The sequence below is a fragment of the Bubalus kerabau genome, chromosome 13, assembly GCF_029407905.1.
Source record: "Bubalus kerabau isolate K-KA32 ecotype Philippines breed swamp buffalo chromosome 13, PCC_UOA_SB_1v2, whole genome shotgun sequence".
NCBI lineage: Eukaryota > Metazoa > Chordata > Mammalia > Artiodactyla > Bovidae > Bubalus > Bubalus kerabau.
The window spans coordinates 59,757,092-59,777,805 of NC_073636.1; the positions used below are offsets into that span (position 1 = coordinate 59,757,092).

The 20,714-nt window shown below is 44.6% G+C and overlaps 1 long non-coding RNA gene across 1 annotated transcript; it reads right to left on the reverse strand.

The window, feature by feature from the left end:
• Positions 1-18,828: 18,828 nt before the first annotated feature.
• LOC129625025 (uncharacterized) lies at positions 18,829-20,361 on the reverse strand. The gene is made up of 2 exons (XR_008701226.1): positions 20,099-20,361; positions 18,829-19,355 (listed from the first exon to the last, which is right to left on the reverse strand). It is a non-coding gene; the product is annotated as an uncharacterized LOC129625025 (long non-coding RNA).
• Between the last annotated feature and the right edge of the window lie 353 nt (positions 20,362-20,714).

Consider the following 20,714-nt stretch of genomic DNA (forward strand, 5'->3'; position numbering starts at 1 on the left):
TGTCTTCAGAAAGTAAAACAAGCTGCCACTGCATGTTATTACTTCACCATCTAAGCATCAGACAGTGGATATGGGATGAATTCATTTCCCTACCCAAGTGAGAAAAGTCAGACTCTTACCACCAGAGACGTGGAATGAAGAGTCCCATCATCACCAAAAGTCTCCTCCTCCCTTCTCAACAGCAGGGAAGTTAATGGTCTATTCCAGGGGTCAGCATACTACAGACCGGGGAAGAATCTGACCCACCACCTGGTTATGCTCAGTCTGCAAGCTGAGAAAGGATTTTATATTTTTAAATGGCTGGAAAAAAATCCAAAAAAGAATATTTTGTGACACTTGAAAATTATAAGAGTCAAATTCCAGTGACCATGTACAGTCAATTCTCATTATTTGCAGATTCCATATTTACAAATTCATCTACTCACCAAAAGTTATTTGTAACCCCCAAAGCAATACTTGGGCTTCCCTGGTGCCTCAGACAGTAGAGTCTGCCTGCAATGCAGGAGACCTAGGTTCAATCCCTGGGTTGGGAAGATTCCCCTTAGAAGGAAATGGCAAACTCACTTCAGTATTCTTGTCTGGAAAATTCCATGGACAGAGGAGTCTAGCAGGCTACAGTCCATGGGGTTGCAAAGGGTCAGACACAACTGAGAGACTAACACTTTCACTTTCACTTAAAGCAATATTTATAATACTTTTTTCGGTTGTTCTCTGATCCATGCAAAAAGGCAAAAAATTTTCATCATCCAGTTGAAACGGAACAGACAGCGCTACGCTGCCTAGTTTCAAACTGTAAACAAATGTCCTCTTCACAGTCTATTTAGTGCCATTTTAGTACCTATTTTCCCCATTTGGGGGCATTTTGTGGGAGGTTTCACTGTTTAAAAAGGTAAATAAATAAAATGCCCCCCAAACACAGTGCTCAAGTGCTATCTGGTATTTTCTAAGCATAAGAAGGCTGCCATGTGCCTTATGGAGAAATTACAGGTGTTAGCTGAGCTTTGTTCAACCATGAGTTACAGCACTCATGCGTTCAGTGTTAGTGAATCAACAATGTACATTATTGCGGTTACCAGGGGGAAGGTTAGAGGAGGGATAGCTGGGGAGTTTGGGACTGATATGTATACACTGCTATATTTAATATGGATAACCAACAAGGACTTACTGTATGGCACAGGGAACCCTGCTCAGGACTATGTAATAACCTAAATGGGAAAATAATTTGAAAAGGGATAGATCCATGTATATGTATAACTGAATCACTTTGTTGCACACCTGAAACTAATACAACATTGTTAATCAACTATGTTCCAATATGAAATATAATGTTTAAAAAATACGTTATTGCTGCTGCTGCTGCTACGTTGCTTCAGTCATGTCCGACTCTATGCGACTCCAGAGACGGCAGCCCACCAGGCTCCCCCGTCCCTGGGATTCTCCAGGCAAGAACACTGGAGTGGGTTGCCATTTCCTTCTCCAATGCACGAAAGTGAAAAGTGAAAAGTGAAAGTGAAGTCGCTCAGTCGTGTCCGACTCTTAGCAACCCCATGGACTGCAGCCTACCAGGCTCCTCCGTCCATGGGATTTTCCAGGCGAGAGTACTGGAGTGGGTTGCCTTCTCTGACTTTATTGCTAAAAAATGCTAAAAAAAAGCCGCACCAATGTATGTTAAATAAAGTGTCTTTAAACAGGTGTCAATACAGTATATCCCTTACATATGAACAATTTCTGTTTCAAGAGTGAGTTCTTAAAGTCCAATTTGTTTTTGTAAGTCCAACAAAGTTAGCCTAGGTACCCAACTAACACAATCGGGTATACAGTACTGTGCTATAATAGGTTTATAAAATTTTTCACGCAAATAATGCATTTAAAACAAACATACACAAAAAATAAATAAAACATTTTTGACCTTACAGTACAGTACTTTGAAAACCACACTGATACAGTACAACAGCTGGCACACAGGGGCTGGCATCGAGTGAAGAGGCAAGAAGAGTTGCTGACTGGAGTGGAAGAGGAGGTGGCAGATGGTGGAGCTGAAGGACCATCGCAATAGGAGATGGAGCGCAAGCTGCAGTTTCACTCACGCCTGATGTTGATGAAACACACATTCGCATTTTTGAAAGTTCGAAACTTGCAGGTCTATGTGTAGGGCACTTACTGTACACGGCTAGGTTATATGTCAATCGACTGACAAAATGCTATGACCAGAAGCTCCTGGGTACCTAACCCTGCATTTCCGCTGGGAACATTTACTCGGTGTTCCCTAATTCGGTGTTGGCAGCACCTTTATGGAACATTACTATGAATAATGGGAATTGACTGAATAAAGTTTTATTGGAGCAAAGCCACAGCCATTCAGCCATGTGTTGTCTATGGCTGTTTTCCTGCTACAAGAGCAGAGTTGAGCAGTCAAATGGCCCCCAGAGCCAGAAATATTTTCTCTCTGACCCTTTACAGAAGTTTTCCAACTCCTGCCCTAATACTCAAGGAAAGCAAGCTGAAAGTGAAGGGAAGGTGAACAAACATTCCAATCCAATCCAATTGTAACTTAAAATACCATTTTTATTTTGTCATAGGCTAGTTCTCTTATTGTCAGACAATTGAGCAGGAAAAATATTCATGGGCCAAAAGGTTGCTGTTGGGTTTTTGTCACTTCTTTAAACCCTATCTTGTGAGCAGAACTAATGATTTTTGACTGATTTGACTGATCAACTGATCTCAACTTTTCCAACGAAATCAATTCTTTTTTTAGATGGTTTCATGCATGTGGTATGACGCTCAGACTGTGTACCCTTGTCAATGAGGGAGACGAGTAGAGCTGTAAAAGCACCATCTTTAAAGACAGGTCTGTGGTTTCATATCCCTGCTCCACCACTTCCTAGCTGTGCAGCCTTGAAAAAGTTACTTCCCCTCTCTGAGCCTCAGTTTCCTCACCCACGCTATGGAGATATTCATTGTACCTTTCTTATTTGCTAATTAGTAAATGAATCTATTGGGCTTCCCAGGTGGTGCTAGTGGTAAAGAACCCACCTGCCAATGCAGGAGACACAAGAGACATGGGTTCAATCCCTGGGTGGGGAAGATCCCCTGAAGGAGGAAATGGCAATCCACTCCAGTATTCTTTTCTGGAGAATCCCATGGACAGAGGAGCCTGGTGGACTACAGTCCACGGGGTTGCAATGAGTCAGACACGACTGAAGGGACTTAGCACAGCACACAGCACAAATGAATCTATGGAGCAAAAACTGAAGGAATGGGCATTGTTTATTAAGATCAACATTATAAAACACCTGATCTGGTGCCTGGTCTGTGTAAAGTACTTAAAATAGAAATTCTACTTTTTAAAAATATTTGGTGGTTTATTAGGATCTTAGAACAGGAGCAAGTGCATATTAGGTGCACAATATTGCTATTAGATGAATGCCTTTAAATAAATGAAGGGAAAATTCTGTGGGTCTGTTTGAAATTTCTGCATTAGCCTCAATCTCAGGAGCATGGAGTTTCTGTTTCAGGTCAAAACTGCTCCCAAAACACAAACTGTGACTTGGGGTGCCATTTTTGACTATGCAGCTTTTAGGTGTACAGTATTGTAATTAGACATCTGTATACACTGCCAAGTGATCACCACCACCAGTCTAGTTTCCATCCTTCACCCACCCCTCAGCCCCTTCCCCTTGGTAACCACTAATCTGATCTCTGTAGCTATGAGATTGTATTCACTTTCTTTTGTTTGTTCACTTGTTTCAGTTTGTTTACATTTCACATTATGAGTGGAATCCTTCGATATTTGTCTTTCTCCATCTGACATTTTACACAGCACAATAAGGTCTATCCATATTTTTATATTAATAAATGGCAAGATTGCATTCTTTTTATGGCTGAATACTGTTCCTCTCCCTCTACTTCCTTCTTCAGGTATAATTGACATGCAGTGTGATATTAATCTCAGGCCATACACCATAATGACTCAGTAATTGTGTGTATATTCAGTATTTTTATTTGATAAATCTAATGATCCTAATTTCTGGCTACATGGGAATAGCTTCTCCATATTTGCCCTCTCCTCAAAAATAACATCTAAAAAAGTTAAAGTACTTTTTCCCTTTTAGACACTAAATTGAATTTAACCGGGCTTCCTGAGAGTAGGTCAGCACTCCCCACCCGCCCCACCCCACCCCACCCTGTCCCTTTATCCTTCAACCAGAGAGATTAGGGCTTCCGCAAATACTGTAAAAATCAGGGTATAAATGCCTTCCTGAACAATAGGCAATCAAAGCAAATGAACCCACCGCCCCCCATGTGGTTAGTTTTTCTTTCTGTTTACTGCATCCTCTACTTAAATAAAGGACATAATGATACACTTGCTATTCTTGTCATTTTTGTTCTGTTTGATGCTTCATGATGTGCTCCTTATAAATGGCATTAAAAACATTCCTTGTCTGTCATGAGCGCCCTGAGGCACAAGCAACCTTGCTCAGCTCTCAAAAGTAATTAAAGACAATCAACCAAAAATGCAAGGGGTTTGTGGGACCCCAGATTCCAAACTCCACCCACATGAGGCAGGAGCCAGCCGTCCTGCAAAGACAAGCTATTTACATTTAACTCTTTGATGTCCTGGCTTCGGGTGCTCAAATTTATCAGAACTCACTGAGGATGGAAACATCGGAGAACTCCATCAAAGAACTAGTGGACAACACTGTCCTTTTAGGAGGGAAAGGAAAAACCAAACCAAAGCCCCAGCCCTGAACAACAGAACCCCTTTTCCCCCTTCGACTCTTTGCAGATTATTTCTAGCTCTCGATAAAGACTTAACAAGCAGCAAATAGAGAAGATAATGACAACATGAAAAATTTTCTTAAACCAACAACGGAAGGTATTTTTCTGAAACAACAGCCAGTAAAATTAGATCGAGGTACAGTTAGTTGCAGCAAAATCTTCATGCTTTAAAATCTTTTTTTCATGGCATGAAAGCCTTTAACCAATTTTCAAATACACAGAATACTGCTCCACATTTGTGTCATTCGGCAAAACTGTGGCAAGGGTTGTTTTCACTGGGGCAAAAGGAGCTGCAGATCCTGAGAAAGAAACTGAGAGAGAATCCTGTTTTCTCAGGAAATGCTGCTGGCTGGACAGGCAGAAAACTGGGTAGAAAACAGTTTAGAAGAGCAAAGCATCTCTCGCTCCCTGGGTGGGCACTTAAAAGGAAGCGGAAGGCAGAGAGGGCTCTAAGGAATTAAAAAAGGTTGAGTGGTCTTTTTTTAACAGGTTAAAGAGCTGAAATGCCCAGCGTTCCTCAGTCTTACCTGAAATCACAGCTGAAAGAGAATATTTTAGGCCAGATCTTTACAGTGAGTTTCACAAGCCTCTGTGCAAAGACAAGGTATTGAGGGAGAGTCGTGTCCCGTGCCAGAGTCTTGCCCAGATCTCTTTGCTTATTCAGTAAAGGAATATGCAATTTTGTCTATTTCCAATGCAATCCATCCTGTTGGGCAGGGTGGAGGTGGGGCGGGGATGGGGATTTCCAGGTTTTGATGAAGACTCTGGTTGAGTGATAATTTGGAAATCTAACCCCCTTCCATGGTGAAATCTGCCTAACCAAGTGTATCATGCCTGGTACCTGGGTCCTGTCCTGGGTTTGACCTCCCAACACAGCCGGGGGGCATCTCTGATGCTGGGTTTCCCGCGGGTAGAGTGACTGAAGAGGCAAGGTAACGCCAGCCAAAGAGAGGGTCACACCTCCAAACAAGGGCATGGACCCTCCTCCATTCATGCAGGATAAACACAGCCGGGGCTGTCATTCTCCCTTATGGGAGGGGGAAATTCCATGGCGCCAACCCTCTCAGGAATTTTGAACTCCTGGCTCACGGCGGGATTGGAGCTCATCACTCCATCCTTCCTTTGAGAATAGGTTCCAATTCAAAGTCACGTAGGCTCCTTAGCCATCAAAAATACCATCCAGACACTTTCCCAGCTCTGACTGACAGAAAGAGTTGATGAGGCACTGACAGGGTGAAGGCTTAGGGAAGCTGGTCCTCTCAGACCTGACGTTGGGGAGGACAAATTGGAAGGATTTCTTCTGAGGACATTTTGGCAACAGCTGTTAAGTTTTGAATGCACTCATTTTTGAACCCATTTCCATTGTTGGGAATGTAACAACAGCTTTAGTTACCTGTGGGAGAAGAATATTGCTTGTAGTCACGAGACTGAGCCCAACCTAAAAGTGTCCATTAGCGGGAGACTGGTTAAACTGTGGTTTGTCTCACTGAGGATTACTGATCCAGAGCCTACACATGAAAAGAGCAAAATGCAGAACAAAGTGTAGAGTATATGAACTTTCACTGTAAAAAGGGGAGATGCATATATCCAGCTGTGTGTATGTTTGCAAACATCAATGGAAGAAGATACAGGAAAATAGAGGAGTGGATGCCTCTGAGAAGAGAAATCTAGAAACGGGATGGTGGTGGTGAAGATGAAATGGGGGAGAAACTTTCCACTGTCATGTTTGGAAAAGGTGTTTCCTATATACATGCATTGTTTTATTAAAATTGGATTGAATTTTAAAAGGCTTGCATGCTCAGTCACTAGTCATGTCAGACTCTGCAACCCCCATGGACTGTAGCCCACCAGGCTCCCCTGTCCATGGGATTTCCTAGTCAAAAATACTGGAGTGGGCTGTCATTTCCTCCTCCAGGGGATCCTCCTGACCCAGGGATCAAACCCACATCTCCTGCATTGGCAGGCAGATTCTTTACCACTGAAGCTCCTTCCCTGGGAAACCCTTTAAATGCTTAAATACTTCTTAGTTCCAGCTTTGTTTTCTAACGATGACTTTATCCTGCAGCCCAGACGCAGCTTGGATATCATGTGAGCAGCAGTGATCCCAAAGCAAGGGCTGCTGCTTATTACTCTTGACAATTCCATTCCATCAGTTACTCGCTGTGATTTGCTGGGCTGAGTATTGTTTCTGAGTCTGACTTTGGGACCTCAGGGTAATTTGGTGCTCAGCTCAACTGTGAAAGGATTATGACTCCAGGGAAGGTATCAAAGATGAAATCATTTCTAACTATTGGCTCTAAGAAAAGGACTTCACCGAATGAAGAAAAGAGTGGATAATAAGATCTGAGACATCTTTTTTTCCTGGAATGACCCCAAATTGTCTGTTAAGAAAAAGAAAGTTTCTGGGTTGAAAAGGATGAGAAAATTTAAATGTTTGCAGTGAGGATGAGGACTGAACAGCTAAGTGCATTTTTATGCATTTTCATATGTGACGAAGCCTAGAGTGTCACCCAGGATTGGTCCCAGCTCTAAATATAAACTATTTAAGAGAAATGGCATCTTTTACCCTCCGTGAAACAAGTTATTCATCTTAAAGAGACAATTGGAAGAATGTACAAAAATAGAATGCACAAATATATTCATAACAATATTGCTTTAAAGAAGAAAAATGGAAACAATGTAAATGTCCATCAGTAGGGGGATTGCTTTAAGCAAACAAGGCTGCTCCCATATCACAGCAGTAGATAGCCATTTATAAGAGCATGTACATCAATATTTACTGATATGGAAAAATGTCAGTGAGGGTGGGTTATACCAGGTTGTGAAATACCATGCAGCCTATGGTCTTGCTGATCAAAAGCAGGGCTCTGTTTATGGCATGGGATGTATGATGTTACACACATAATCTTACAGAGAGAACACACAGAGAGGTCTGGAATGAGGCCATGAGGATTATTACTTTCTTTTTACCCAGCAAGTATGATTTCAGTTTTCTAGAAACAGAGTTTTTTGTTTGTTTGTTATTTTTAACTGCAAGAGAAAGGAGGAAAAAGCACGGTTTCAGGCTGTTGGAATGCTTGCCTAGAGGAGTTGGGGCCGCTGGTAGGAGGAGGATAAAGCAGAGAAGGACTTACTTTTTCTGTGTTCATTTATTCATTCATCCATTCCACCAATGTACATTGAGTGCCTATTATGTGCTTGAAAGACCAGCTCTGCAAAAATTCTAAGGGCTGAACAGATTAGAATCCCTGCGCTGCAAAATAATTCACAATGAACTCATGGACTCCAAGTCCTAAAGGAAGCAGGATACTGGTTAGGTTGAATGGCATGAAATTGCCAGCTTCTTAGGTCCAAAGCAGTGGGACACTGGCAGTCATGTGATTCAACAGCATCCAGTGAGCATTCTTTGGGGATATGGAACTCCCTGGCTCTTTCCCCCTTTTCCCTACCCTCACCCCCAAAGCATTGAGGGGGGGTTCTGCTTTGCTCTTGCTCTTGGCAAGGGCCAAGTCTGCTCCTGGGGGAGCGCACAAGTGCCTGGACATGAGCCAAGTGCTGGGCTGTAGGACTTGTTGAACATACTGCTCTTGTAATTAAGAGAGAACAGCTTTGGGGGGCAAACGGAATCTCGATCTTCCCTGGGCCGCACTGGGAGAGCCGAAGCTGGGAGGCCCTCAGGGGCGCGCGGTCCGAGTGGGCCGAGGAGACGGGCCTAGACGCCGGGCGGGGGTCCGCGCAGTGGCCGCGCGCGGTCCATCTGCGCCGCCAGCCCCTGACCTCCAATCTGTCACTCTCCCCGCTGAAAGGCGGCCGCGGAGAGGGGCGCCTCCCGTCCGCCTATTGAGAGCGTGAATGCAAAGTGGTCCAAGTTGACCCGCCGCCAGGCTCCGCGGCTCCAAGTCGGCGAGGCACCCTACAGTTTACACAGCCCGGCCTCAATGCCGCCTCCAGGCGCCCCATTCAGGGGGCCTGCATGCAAAAGAGCCGGCCATTAGATCATCGTAATTATCCCATTGACATCGCCCAGGGCCCCCGTGGGGGACGGGAGCCCATCAAACGCGTCTCTAATGAGGCGCTCCGGGCCCTTTGTGCGCCCGCGCCCCCCTCGCCCGCCGCCGCCCCGGCCGCAGACAGGCGGTCCCTTTCAGGCGCATTCACTCCCCGTGACCCCCGACCCCCAGGGTTATGACATCAGCAGCCCCGATTTGTGATCATTTTTATTGGCACACACTCAACGCTTGTTTCCTGTGTTTAACTCCGGCTCCCCCCGTCCCCACCGCACCCTCCTCCCCTTCTTGGGCTGCACTTATTGGAATCTAATAGGCGTCTGCGCAGCCCCACCAGTGAGCCCGCAGCGTTCTCACAGCGCGCCCTGGCCATTGTGCCAGCCTCCACTCATTATCTGAGCGGGGCTGCGCTAATCGCCCTGCGCTCGACAATCCCCAGCAGATGTCCACAACTTTATGAGTTTTAATTAAAATGTTCTACTTATTTTTTATCAATGCACTTTCCCCCCTAAAATTAAAAAGATGTTACTTCCTCGTAGTGTTTTGCAAATTACTCCTTCCTAAGGGTGATTAAGAGACGCTTATTTGGAACTAATCGGGTTTTTTCTTCTTTCCTTTTAGCGTGCTGCTGCTAAAGTTTTTTTTTTTTTTTAAGAATTAATTAAACTCGAGGTTTAAAAAGATTCTGTTTTTCTTATGTCACAACAACTCCATATAGCAAGGGGGACTGGGTCCGTTTCTTCCTTCTGATGCAAAAGATGGCAATTTACACGATCGCCTTCGTTTCAAACGTGGTTTGACAGAAAAACTCGACTTAGCGTTTTCAGTTCTCCCGTTTTCTTTCCAAACTGACTCAGTGAAGGACGTGATTGTCGCTTGGTGACTCCAAGTTTATGAAAGATCCACTTTAAACACAGCAGTTCGGGCTTTTTAAAGTACAAACTCGATACTCTCCCGCAAAACTTCTTCAGCACATATGGTTTTTAATGCAATTTTGTTTAACCACAATCATAATTTAATTTGCCATAAAACTGAAATGAAAGGACATTACAAACGAGCTTTTGACTTGAGTGTCAGTTAAAATAACCATTTGCCAAGAGGCCAGAACTTAGAGAAGACAGCATCATTTCATTGCAAGTTAGGCACCAGAGTTGGAATGGAAAAAGGAAAGAATTTGTTTGTTTGTTTTTTAAGGTAATTTGTTGTCTATGATTTTAAAATCTTAGAATTCATGTAAAATACACTGTTGTACGTGAATGAAAAGTAACTAACTTTCATGAAGAAGACACAATCAGAATAATATAAAGTGTGCTTTATACCTCATGGATAATAATTTCCAACTGATAAAAAATTGCTACCAGTAGTTGAGGAAGTGAAAAGTAAAGAAATAGGAGACTTTTCATTCCAATAAAACAATTTTCAAATAACCAGCTTTAGAAGATGTCTCCATTAACAAGATTCTTGGGATCTAACATGAAGAAAAAAAATTGGTAGCCATGCAAATTATTTTACCTTCTAATTATAATTTGCTTTAAGTCCTGCTAATGTTTCAGAGTCTTCATCTTATTTATGCCCCTGAGGCTTTGCGAGCAGTCTCACTAGAGAAGACTTTGAACACCAACTGCCTCTAAGTCATCTTGAAGCCCTCCCGATTTTCCCAAATGTTTCTCTCCTGTGACCCGTATCTCCATATACCTTCACTTCAAGGATGCAGAGAATCACCCCATTCTCAGGGCTTGGTAAAACAGAACTCACCGCTACAGCCCAACTGAATGCAACTAGATAGCTTTAACACACACGCACCATAAATCTACTTTGACCATTTCAACTGACAACAAATGCTAAGTTTTCTTGTCCTCCAACATCCAACCTAAATTTTCATTAGCAGCAATATTAAATCCTGAACTGAGTTCCACACCCCCTACACACACCCGGAGGGGAGAGCACAGGCATGACAAGTCTAGGCTTAGACTCTATAGAATTCCTGACTTTTCATTCCATGATCAGGTTGGGACAGTAATCGAATTTGACCACTAAAATCACCACTATTACTTCCAAATATACAACCACCGGGGAATGCTCCCTGTCAGCCCATTTGCAGACTTGAAATAGCACTTCAAGAGATGTCATCACATCTTTTTTATCCGGGGCTGGAGGATTAAAGGCAGTAGAAATGGAAACCGTGTGCCTTGCTAGGATTAGGTTTATACAAAATCCAAAGGCATATTGGAGCTGTTAGAAATGCAACCTCAGAACCGTAAATATTTAGCCATCTAGATCCCTCAGCGGGGTCTTCAGAGAACAGGTTTTCCCTGTTCGAGCCCAGTGGAGTCTGTCCAGCAGCTCACCTGCTTACTCTGCAAGAGACGTGCAGGACATCAGGACTCAGAAGATACTGTAGGGACAGTGCTGTCCAACAGACATATACCACGAGCCACAAGTGGGAGCCACGTGCGCCATTCTGAATTTTCTAGTAGACACATTTTTTTAAAAAAGGAAAAGAGCCAGGTGAAATTAATTTGAATAATATATCTACTTAACCCAGAATATACAAAATATTATCATTTCCATAACACCCATAAAAAAACTTATTAATGGGATATTTTACATTCCTCTTTTGGTATGAAACCTTTGAAATCAGTGTGTGTTTTACGCTCACAAGACATCTCAATTAAGACCAAACACACTTCATGTCCTTAAGGGCCATCACGGGGTGCTGATGGCTGTCAGAGTGGACAGCATCCTGTAGTCTAGCAAGAGAGAAACTGCCCACTCACCATCCCAACTACAGCGGCTTTCCCATTTCATGTGTCTGGCCCCTTACAGAAAGGTCTCACGCCCTCTGCTTTATTCCTTCTGCACTGTTTGAATAAGTTCTGTGGATGCGTTGGATTTTTCATTAGAAAAAAAAAGAGAGACACAAGAGAAAGATTTCAGTTTGCGTTTTGAGTTCACAATTGTTAACAAATCATCTGTCCCCATCTTGGTGGTCGAGGCACAGTGGCTGTGGAAGACTCTCTGGTCCCCTAAGCGCTTTCAGAAAGGTTGTTGATCTGAGGTCCCCTCCAGGAAAGATACGGATGCTATGAAGACCCCCAGCAAGAATTTCTTGGAGAACTTAAATTGATGGGGTTTGAGAGTGCCATTTTTTTTTTTTTTTTTTTTTTTTGCTTTCATCACATACCTTGTGGATCAAAAAGGTTGTGGGCTTCCCTCTCTGACTGCATGGTTATTTAGAGATAAGTTTACTCAGTTTTGGTCTCCAATAACGTAAGACACACGGGTTCAATCCCTGGGTCAGGAAGATTCCTTGGAGGAGGGCATGGCATCCTACTCCAGTATTCATGCCTGGAGAATTCCATGGACAGAGGAGCCTGGCACGCTATGGTCCACAGGGTCATGAAGAGTCAGACACAACTGAAGAGACTTAGCATACACACACAAATGAGATTCTATCATATGTTAATGAGTTTTCTATAATAAATTACTACAAACTGAATGGCTTTTTAAAAAATGCATTATCTTATAGTTCTGGAGGTCAGGAGTCCAAAACCCACATCAGTGGGCTAAAATCAAGGAGTTGGCAGGCTTGCACACCCTCCAGAGGCTCTGAGGAGAAACCGTCTCTTTCCTAGTGTCTGAGGCCACCTGCTTTTTTTGGCCTGTGGCCCCTTCTTTCAGCTTCAACGCCTGCAGCACACGTCTTCCAACCCCATCCCCTACTTCTCTCTGATCCTGGAATCATAAGCACCCTTGTGAGCCCACCCAGGTTATCCAGGATGATCCTCCCATCTCAAGATCCTTAACTTAATCGCATCTGCAAAGTCTTTTGCTACATCAGGTCACAAGGAAATGTAAAAATAAGTTGATAAATGTTTTCAAACCCAGCAGGTACTCACTAAATTGACATCCGAGCTTGATTCTAAGTTTGTAGACATCAGTTTGATAAATCAGACTACATTCTTGGGTCCAGGAAGTGAGGTGCTGCCGGGACACACCTGTCCATCAGCAGGTGTGACCTCTGGACTACTCCACAGGGTTGAAGCAGATAGGGAGCTGGAATCCTTCCTGGAGGAGGAGGGCTCAGCAGATTAGAGAAGGAAAAGCAGGCAGCCACATGAAGAACTAGCCTCCCTTCCTAGGCTGGAATAAAATCAATAAATCGATCATCAATGGCCGTTTCCTGAGCAGCTCCAATGTCCTCAGGAGAAGCAGGCTGAAAGGTACATGTGAGATGCTCAAGGTAGATAAGGGAGGCTCTGAGAGTGACCAGCCTGGCTCCAGACCCACTCTGCCACCTACCTCCCTGCCGAGTGACCCAGGGACGAATCCCTCAGTCTCCTTGGCCTTCTGTTTCTTCTTGTAATAGACTGCAGATAATCACGATGATGCATGAAAAGCACTTGGAACTAAATCTGGCAAACAGAGCTCCAGGGTTGGCTCCAGGATTTGCAGGGCCCAGTGCAAAATGAAAATCTGGGCTCTTGTGCAAAACGTATCAAGATTTTTTTTTTTTCAAAGTATTGAGAATTTCAAAACCGCAATAGCAGAGCATTACACGTGGCCCTTTTCTGTTCAGGGCTCTGTGCCGCTGCCCAGGTCATGCACCCAAGAAGTCAGAAAAAAGAATCATCCACAAAGAGGTGCAAGTAGGAGTACCTCGGCAGGGGAGCCGGGATCGTCTGGGGCCGGGTGGGGGTTGGAGCCAAATCAGGAGATTCCATGGGGCATCTCTTTGAATGGCCTCAGCTAAAGCCATCCTGGCTTCTTGTCCTGCACACAGACACATGCTTCTGTAGCTGGAGGTCAGTGTCCAGAGAGGGCAAGTAACTTGCCCAAAGTGATGACTCTGGTGACAGAGAGAAGCCCAGGACCCGAGTTCTCCCCTTCCAGCAGCAATGACCTTGAGCAAACCACAATACGCCTTCTGAGCCCGTGTGCCTCATCCAGTTGTTCCACATTCATTTATACCACAAATCTCAGTGGCAAGCCATCCACTGGCTTAGCCTGACTCCAGCCCAGCAAGGAGCATGGCAGCCTGGCCTTATGGTCCTTACATTCTAAGGGGAACCAGACCACAGACCACTAAGTGAATGTACAGCCGAGATCATTCAGGATGGTGTGCAGTGCCAAAAAGACAATGAAACCACCGGATTGATGGTGAGTAAGTGGGGATGTGGGCAGGAGGGGAGTTCAGACATAGCTCCAGGGAAGCAGGGCCTAAGATGAGGATGCTGCTGCCCTGGAGTTATTGACGGGCCCTGCTGGAGCCAATACAGTCCGGGAGGCAGAACATAACCTCCCAGGCAGGGTGTTGCCCTCTGGTTGAGAAAAACCCTCTAGAGAAGGAGGCATGGGGGTTCCTAGATTCTGAGGAGGTGACAGCTGAGCAAAGACTTGGTTGAATATCTGAGGGAAGAGGGACTCATGCAAATGCAAGGGCCCTGAGGACAGAGTGAGACTGGCGCCTTAGAACAAGGGGTCAGGAACTCCTCTGGCTGGCCACTTGATTTTATGAATAAAGTTTTATTTGCAAACAGCCACACCCACTCATTTGCAGCCTTTCAAGGGCAGAGCTGAGCAGCTGCAACAGAGACCAGATAGCTTGTAAAGAGGGTTGACCAAACTGTCCGTTTTTGCCTAGGATCAAGGGGTTCCTGGGGCTTCGCTGGTGGCTCAGACAGTAAAGAATCCACCCGCGGTGCAAGAGACCTGGGTTCCATTCCTGGGTTGGGAAGATGGCCTGGAGGAGGCCATGGCAACCCACTCCAGTATTCTTGCCTGGAGAATCCCCATGGACAGAGGAACCTGGCAGACTACAGTCCATGGGGTTGCAAAGAGTCAGACAAGACTGAGTGACTAAGCACAAGGGGTTCCTGGGAACGCAGTTGTCAGTGGTAGCGCTAGGAGAGCAACCACAAACCACAACACGTAAAATATTTACCATCTGGTCCTTTACAGAAAGAACTTGCCACCCCACACCCCCCACCACACCACCCCCGCCTTGGAGCCACTGAAGGCAGCTCAGTGTGGCTGGAGCCGAGTGGTGGGAGGTGAGACAGCAAAGACAGGCAGGTGGTGTAGAGACAGGCGCTGGGGGTGTGTGCGCGGTAACTATGCTACCCGCCCCTTCCGGATGTTGGCGGCACTGTCACGTGGGCAGCGTCCACCAAGTGTCTGCCGGGCCTGGGCTCAGAGGAAGCCCCAGATAATAAAGTGGGCCTTGTTGGTACGATATTTATCACCTCCATGGTAGGTGTTGTCCCCCGTGTGCCTCGGCTCCGCCACTGCCTCGAGATCCCAGGGCTTGCTGTCAATTTGTACCCCATCTGGGAGATGCAGGGCGCCCGCCAGAAATCAACTTCAGGAACCAGAACTCCAGAATCTGCCACATTTCACTCAGACATCAAAACACCCAACCATGAAAACACAAGGGGAGGGGAGCACGTGTGCAAATGAGACACGGTCCTGCGCTGACCTTCACCAGGAGCCTTTCCTACGACATCCGCAAAGGTGCAGAGGTGCCCGAGATGTCGGCAGTGTGGAAGGAAATACTGACATTAATTCTAAAGAACAAAGTTCTGTTTTATTTACTTTTATCCAGAGCAGGACATTTTCAGCATAAGCTCGCTGTCCTGACCACCACAAAGCAGACAGTATTTTCCCACACGTGGCTGAGCTCTTTCCTCTAAAAAAGGAGGTTGGGGGGTGGGGGTGATGGGCATGTGTGGCTCTTCTGTGTGTTTCTGGAAGAACTGCCTTCAAATGGGGGCGCTGACAGCTGTGTACAATCCGGTTTGTGACTTTGGATGATTCTTTTTTTTTTTTTTCCTAAGTCTGAAACACCTGGATGCATCAGGAAGGGGAAAGAAATGAACTTTGGAGTGACCTGAAAGATTAGGGGTTTGCATGTCAAATAAAAGTTAGGGGGTTAGGAAGGAGGGACACTCAGGATTGACATTATAAACTGTCAGATTCTTGTTTTTTAATTTTACTTTTGGCTGCGCTGAATCTTCATTGCTGTGCACAGGCTTTCTCTAGTTGTGGCAAGCAGGGTCTATTCTCTAGTTGCGGTGTGCCGGCTTCCCATTGCGGTGGCCTCTCATTGCAGAGCATGGGCTGTAGGGCACACAGGCTTCAGTAATTGTGGTTTATTGGCTTTAGGGCTTGGGCTCAGTAGTTGTGGTACATGGGTTTAGTTGCCCCAAGGCTCGAGGAATCTTCCCAGACTAGGGATTGAACCCACATCTCCTGCATTGGCAGGAGGATTCTTAACTACCAGACCACCAGGGAAGTCCTAAACTGTCAGATTCTTTTATTTACTCATTCAACAAATGTTGAAATGTTCAATGGAAGGTTCCATAAACCAGGTCCTTTGGAAACGTGAGAATAAGTCTACCAATCCCATCCAGCATTTGGCAGTGGTCATAGACTACTGACTCTAAAGATGCAGACCAGGGCCTGGGATGGGCTTTTATCTGTCCCACATGGTATTGGCTGGTATTTTTTTTTAAGTGGGTTATTTGCCAATATTAAATATGAGAAGGAGTTTTAAGAGTTGGAAGATTCAGGAACATGGAGCCTGCATTCCCACTAGGCAGCTGCGGTGGGAGTTGAATGATGGCTGCTCCCTAAAGGCCAGTGTTTGTGAGTTGGGCAAGATTTTACCCTTCAGGGGATACTCAGTAACATCTGGAGACATTTTTCTTATTACAGATTGGGGGAGGGTGCTACTGGCATCCTGTGGGTGGAGGCCAGGGGAAGTCTTCTGTGAAGAAGACTGAATGTCCATAGGGCCTAAGGTGGGCAGCCCTGCAGTGGGCAGCATGCAGGGCGCAGTTTGCCGCAGTCCCCACCACTCCCTACTGCATCCCAGAGTGTGAACCCAAGAGTGAGTTGTCCTTTGTCATCTTACATGGGGTCCCTTCATTAGATCTCATTATTCTCTGGTCCTCCTATTGGAACAGATGTTTTTACTTTTGACTCTGTGGCCAGTTCCCACGCATGCCCACCCATGCCTCCCCCTGCAAGCCGGTCATCTTTCTATAACTTAAATCAGATCCTGTTACTCCACCATCCCTCAGACTAGACTATGGAATGTGGGTGTGTGCTCAGTTGTATCCAACTCTGCAACCCCACGGACTAGCTTGCCAGGCTCCTCTGTCCATGGAATTCTCCAGTCAAGAATACTGGAGTGGGTTACCATTGCCTTCTCTAGGGAATCTTCCTAACCGAGGGATCGAACCCAAGCCTTCTGCGTCTCCTGCATTGGCAGGCATATTCTTTACCACTGTGCCACCTGGGAAACCTCAGACAATGAAATGGATGCTTCCTATTGGAGATAAAAGAGAAAAAATGTAGAAGGAGTCTGGACAACTGACAGTACAGTCTGAGCTACTACACTGAGATATAAAAGAGAAACCAGCCTCAGCCACTGTTAGTCAGATCTCTGTTACAACAGCTACTGTAGTAACCTAATAAGATAAGTTAGTGTCAGAGGCTCAAGGGTGTGACCCTGGCTCACTTAATGTGTGGCCTTAGGCAGGTCCTTTGATTGACATCTTTGACTTCATTTCAATTCAGTTCAGTTCAGTCGCTCAGTTGTGTCTCTTTGCGACCCCATGAACTGCAGCATGCCAGGCCTCCCTGTCCATCACCAACTCCCGGAGTTCACTCAAACTTTGATGCCATCCAGCCATCTCATCCTCTCTCGTCCCCTTCTCCTGCCCCCAATCCCTCCCAGCATCAGAGTCTTTTCCAATGAGTCAACTCTTCACATGAGGTGGCCAAAGTACTGGAGTTTCAGCTTCAGCATCAGTCCTTCCAATGAACACCCAGGACTGATCTCCTTTAGGATGGACTGGTTGGATCTCCTTGCAGTCCAAGGGACTCTCAAGAGTCTTCTCCAACACCACAGTTCAAAAGCATCAATTCTTCGGCACTCAGCTTTCTTCACAGTCCAACTCTCACATCCATACATGACCCCTGGAAAAACCATAGCCTTGACTAGATGGACCTTTCTTGGCAAAGTAATGTCTCTGCTTTTGAATATGCTATCTAGGTTGGTCATAACTTTCCTTCCAAGGAGCAAGCGTCTTTTAAGTTCATGGCTGCAATCACCATCTGCAGTGATTTTGGAGCCCCCAAAAATTAAGTCTGACACTGTTTCCACTGTTTCTCCATCTATTTCCCATGAAGTGATGGGACCGGATGCCATGATCTTAGTTTTCTAAATGTTGAGCTTTAAGCCAACTTTTTCACTCTCCTCTTTCACTTTCATCAAGAGGCTTTTTTTAGTTCCTCTTCACTTTCTGCCCTAAGGGTGGTGTCATCTGCATATCTGGATGCTTGTCATCAAATGCCAGCTGCCAGCAAGGGGTCGGGTTGCTCTCAGCTCCTGGAGGCCACTCCCAGGTCTTTAATGGGTGGCCCCTTCATCAGCAACAAAAGATGATCTTTCAATGAGTCCTTCTCACATATTGGATCTCTCTCACTTACTTCTCCTTCTGCTACTAGTCAGAGAAAACTCGGATTTCCAGGGGCTCATATGATTAGAATGGGCCTGTCCAGGTAATCTCCCTTTTGATTAACCCAAAGTCGACTGATGAGCAGCCTTAATTACATCACAAAATCCCTTTTGCAAATTGCAACCACTCAGCCCTGATGGAAATGGTTCTTGGACAATCACACAGTTGGAACCAAGAATGCTCAAGTTCATTCTCCTAGGAAACATTTGATCCTGCTTCCAATCATCTCCATTCCACTCAAGTTTTCCATTTTGGGGGGAAACTCATTTTATGCCCAAAGTTTTCCTATCTCAACATTCTAAAGTCACTATTGTTGACAACTCACCCAAACTTCTCACGAAATGCAGCCACACTCATCTGTCAGAGAGAAGGCATCCTTTCAGACACCTTGACCACCTTTTCATCACAATCTGCAGGCATCTGTCAAAATGTACTGTACCTTATAAATATGTATAATGCCACTTCTCATATTTTGTGCTAGGAGAGGGTATCAATGCTACAATTAATTAGTCTAATTTGCATTCAAGACTATACATAATTAATTTCTTCATTAAAAGCTTTCAACATTTCTTTGAGGAAAGTGCAAAAGATCATTGATGAGGTTTGAAGAAGCAATTAGTAATAAAATATGTCAATGCTGGAATGGGAAAATAGTAACAGAAGAGCCCCACGCCATTCAAAGCTGGGATGATCCTGTGACTTAGAGATGTTTGTTTTTCACCAAATCTGTTCCAGGTTGTCATTTTCAGGTAAAGAGGATTCTTCTCATTTATTCTTCCTCCTCAAGCTGTTTTTCCCCTTCTGTGGTTGTCTATGAGCTGCTGGAGAAGAGCTTTAATCAGACATATCTGACAAACAGACGGTACTTGGCCTTTCCTTATAGTGTCCTTATGGGCAGACTACTGGACAAATCAAGTGTATTCCTCTTCATGTAACCAATGCCGCAATATTGATTGAGAAAATAATATTAATTACAGGGACTCCCACAGAAGTCCAGTGGTTAAGACTCCACCTTTCAGTGCAGGAGGTGTGGTTTTGATCCCTGGTTGGGGAGATAAGATCACACATGTCTTGTGGTCAAACAACCAAAACATTATATAGAAGCAATATTGTAACAAATTCAATAAAAATGTAAAAAAAGATCCACATAAAAAAATAAAATAATAATAAACTTTACTGGGTGCTTGCTATTTCTCAGGCACCACTAAAAGTTTTACATGCATTATTTCATTCCATGCTCACAATACAACATTCTACTGTTATCACTCCCCATTCAGTATGCTAGGACTGTGTGTGTTCCGTTGTGTGCGACTCTTTGCAACCCCATGGACCCCCGCATGCTATTCCCTCCAGGCTCCTCTGAAAAGTGTCGCCATATTGTGGCCTGGCCCAGGGTCCAAACTGGCTCCTGTGTTTACCATCAGTGACAGGGGTTGTGAAAAAGAACATACAACCTACAAAGCTGAAAATACGTATTATCCGACATTGTATTAATTTCCTGTTGCTGCTAAAACAAGTTGCCACAAACTTGGTGCCTTAACACAAATGTATTATCTTACAATCAAAAGTTGCAATGGGTCCCACTAGACTAAAAATCAAGGTCTTGACCCAACATTGTAAATCAACTATGCTCCAATATAAATTTTAAAAATTTTAAACTAAAATTGTTTAAAAATAAAATAGAATCTAGGTATTTACAGAGCCTTCTGGAGGCTCTGGGGAGAATCATTTCCTGGCCTTTTCCAGCTCCTAGAAGCTCCCACATTCTTTAGCTCATGTACCTACCCTGTGTTTTCACAGCCAACAATAGCCAGTGGAGCTGTTCTCTGCTGCATTCCGGCACTACACCTCCTGCCTCCCTTGTTCCCTTATAAGGATGCTTGGGATTCCATTAATCCCACTGGATAATCTAGGATAATCTCCCTATCTCAAGGTCCTTAACCCAATCACATCTGCAAAGTCCTTTTTGTAACAAAATAAAACATATTCCCAGGTTCCAAGGATTAGGTTACAGACACTGAAGGCCACTGTCCCCCTGAACAGAAGTCCTTTGCAGAAAAAAAAAAAAAAAAAAACTCTTCATAAGGAAGCTGTTTAGCTAGTTGATAGTCTTATCTTCCAGGAGCATATATGTCCTGCAGCAAGCAATTCTGTTTAGTTTGGTTTCTGTATGGTTTAACACAAACACAGGGATTTCGGTTGACTTCAGTTCTCAAATGTCTAGGGTGTAGTAGGTGTTCAAATATTTGTTGAGTGGATGGATGGATGGATGTATAGATAGATGGATGAATGGATGGATGGTTGGATGAATAAGTGGATGGATACATGGCAGCATGACTTGTCTAAGGTCCTGTTGCTATTAATAGCCAGTAGAAGAACCAGGATTTGAATTCAGGGCTGT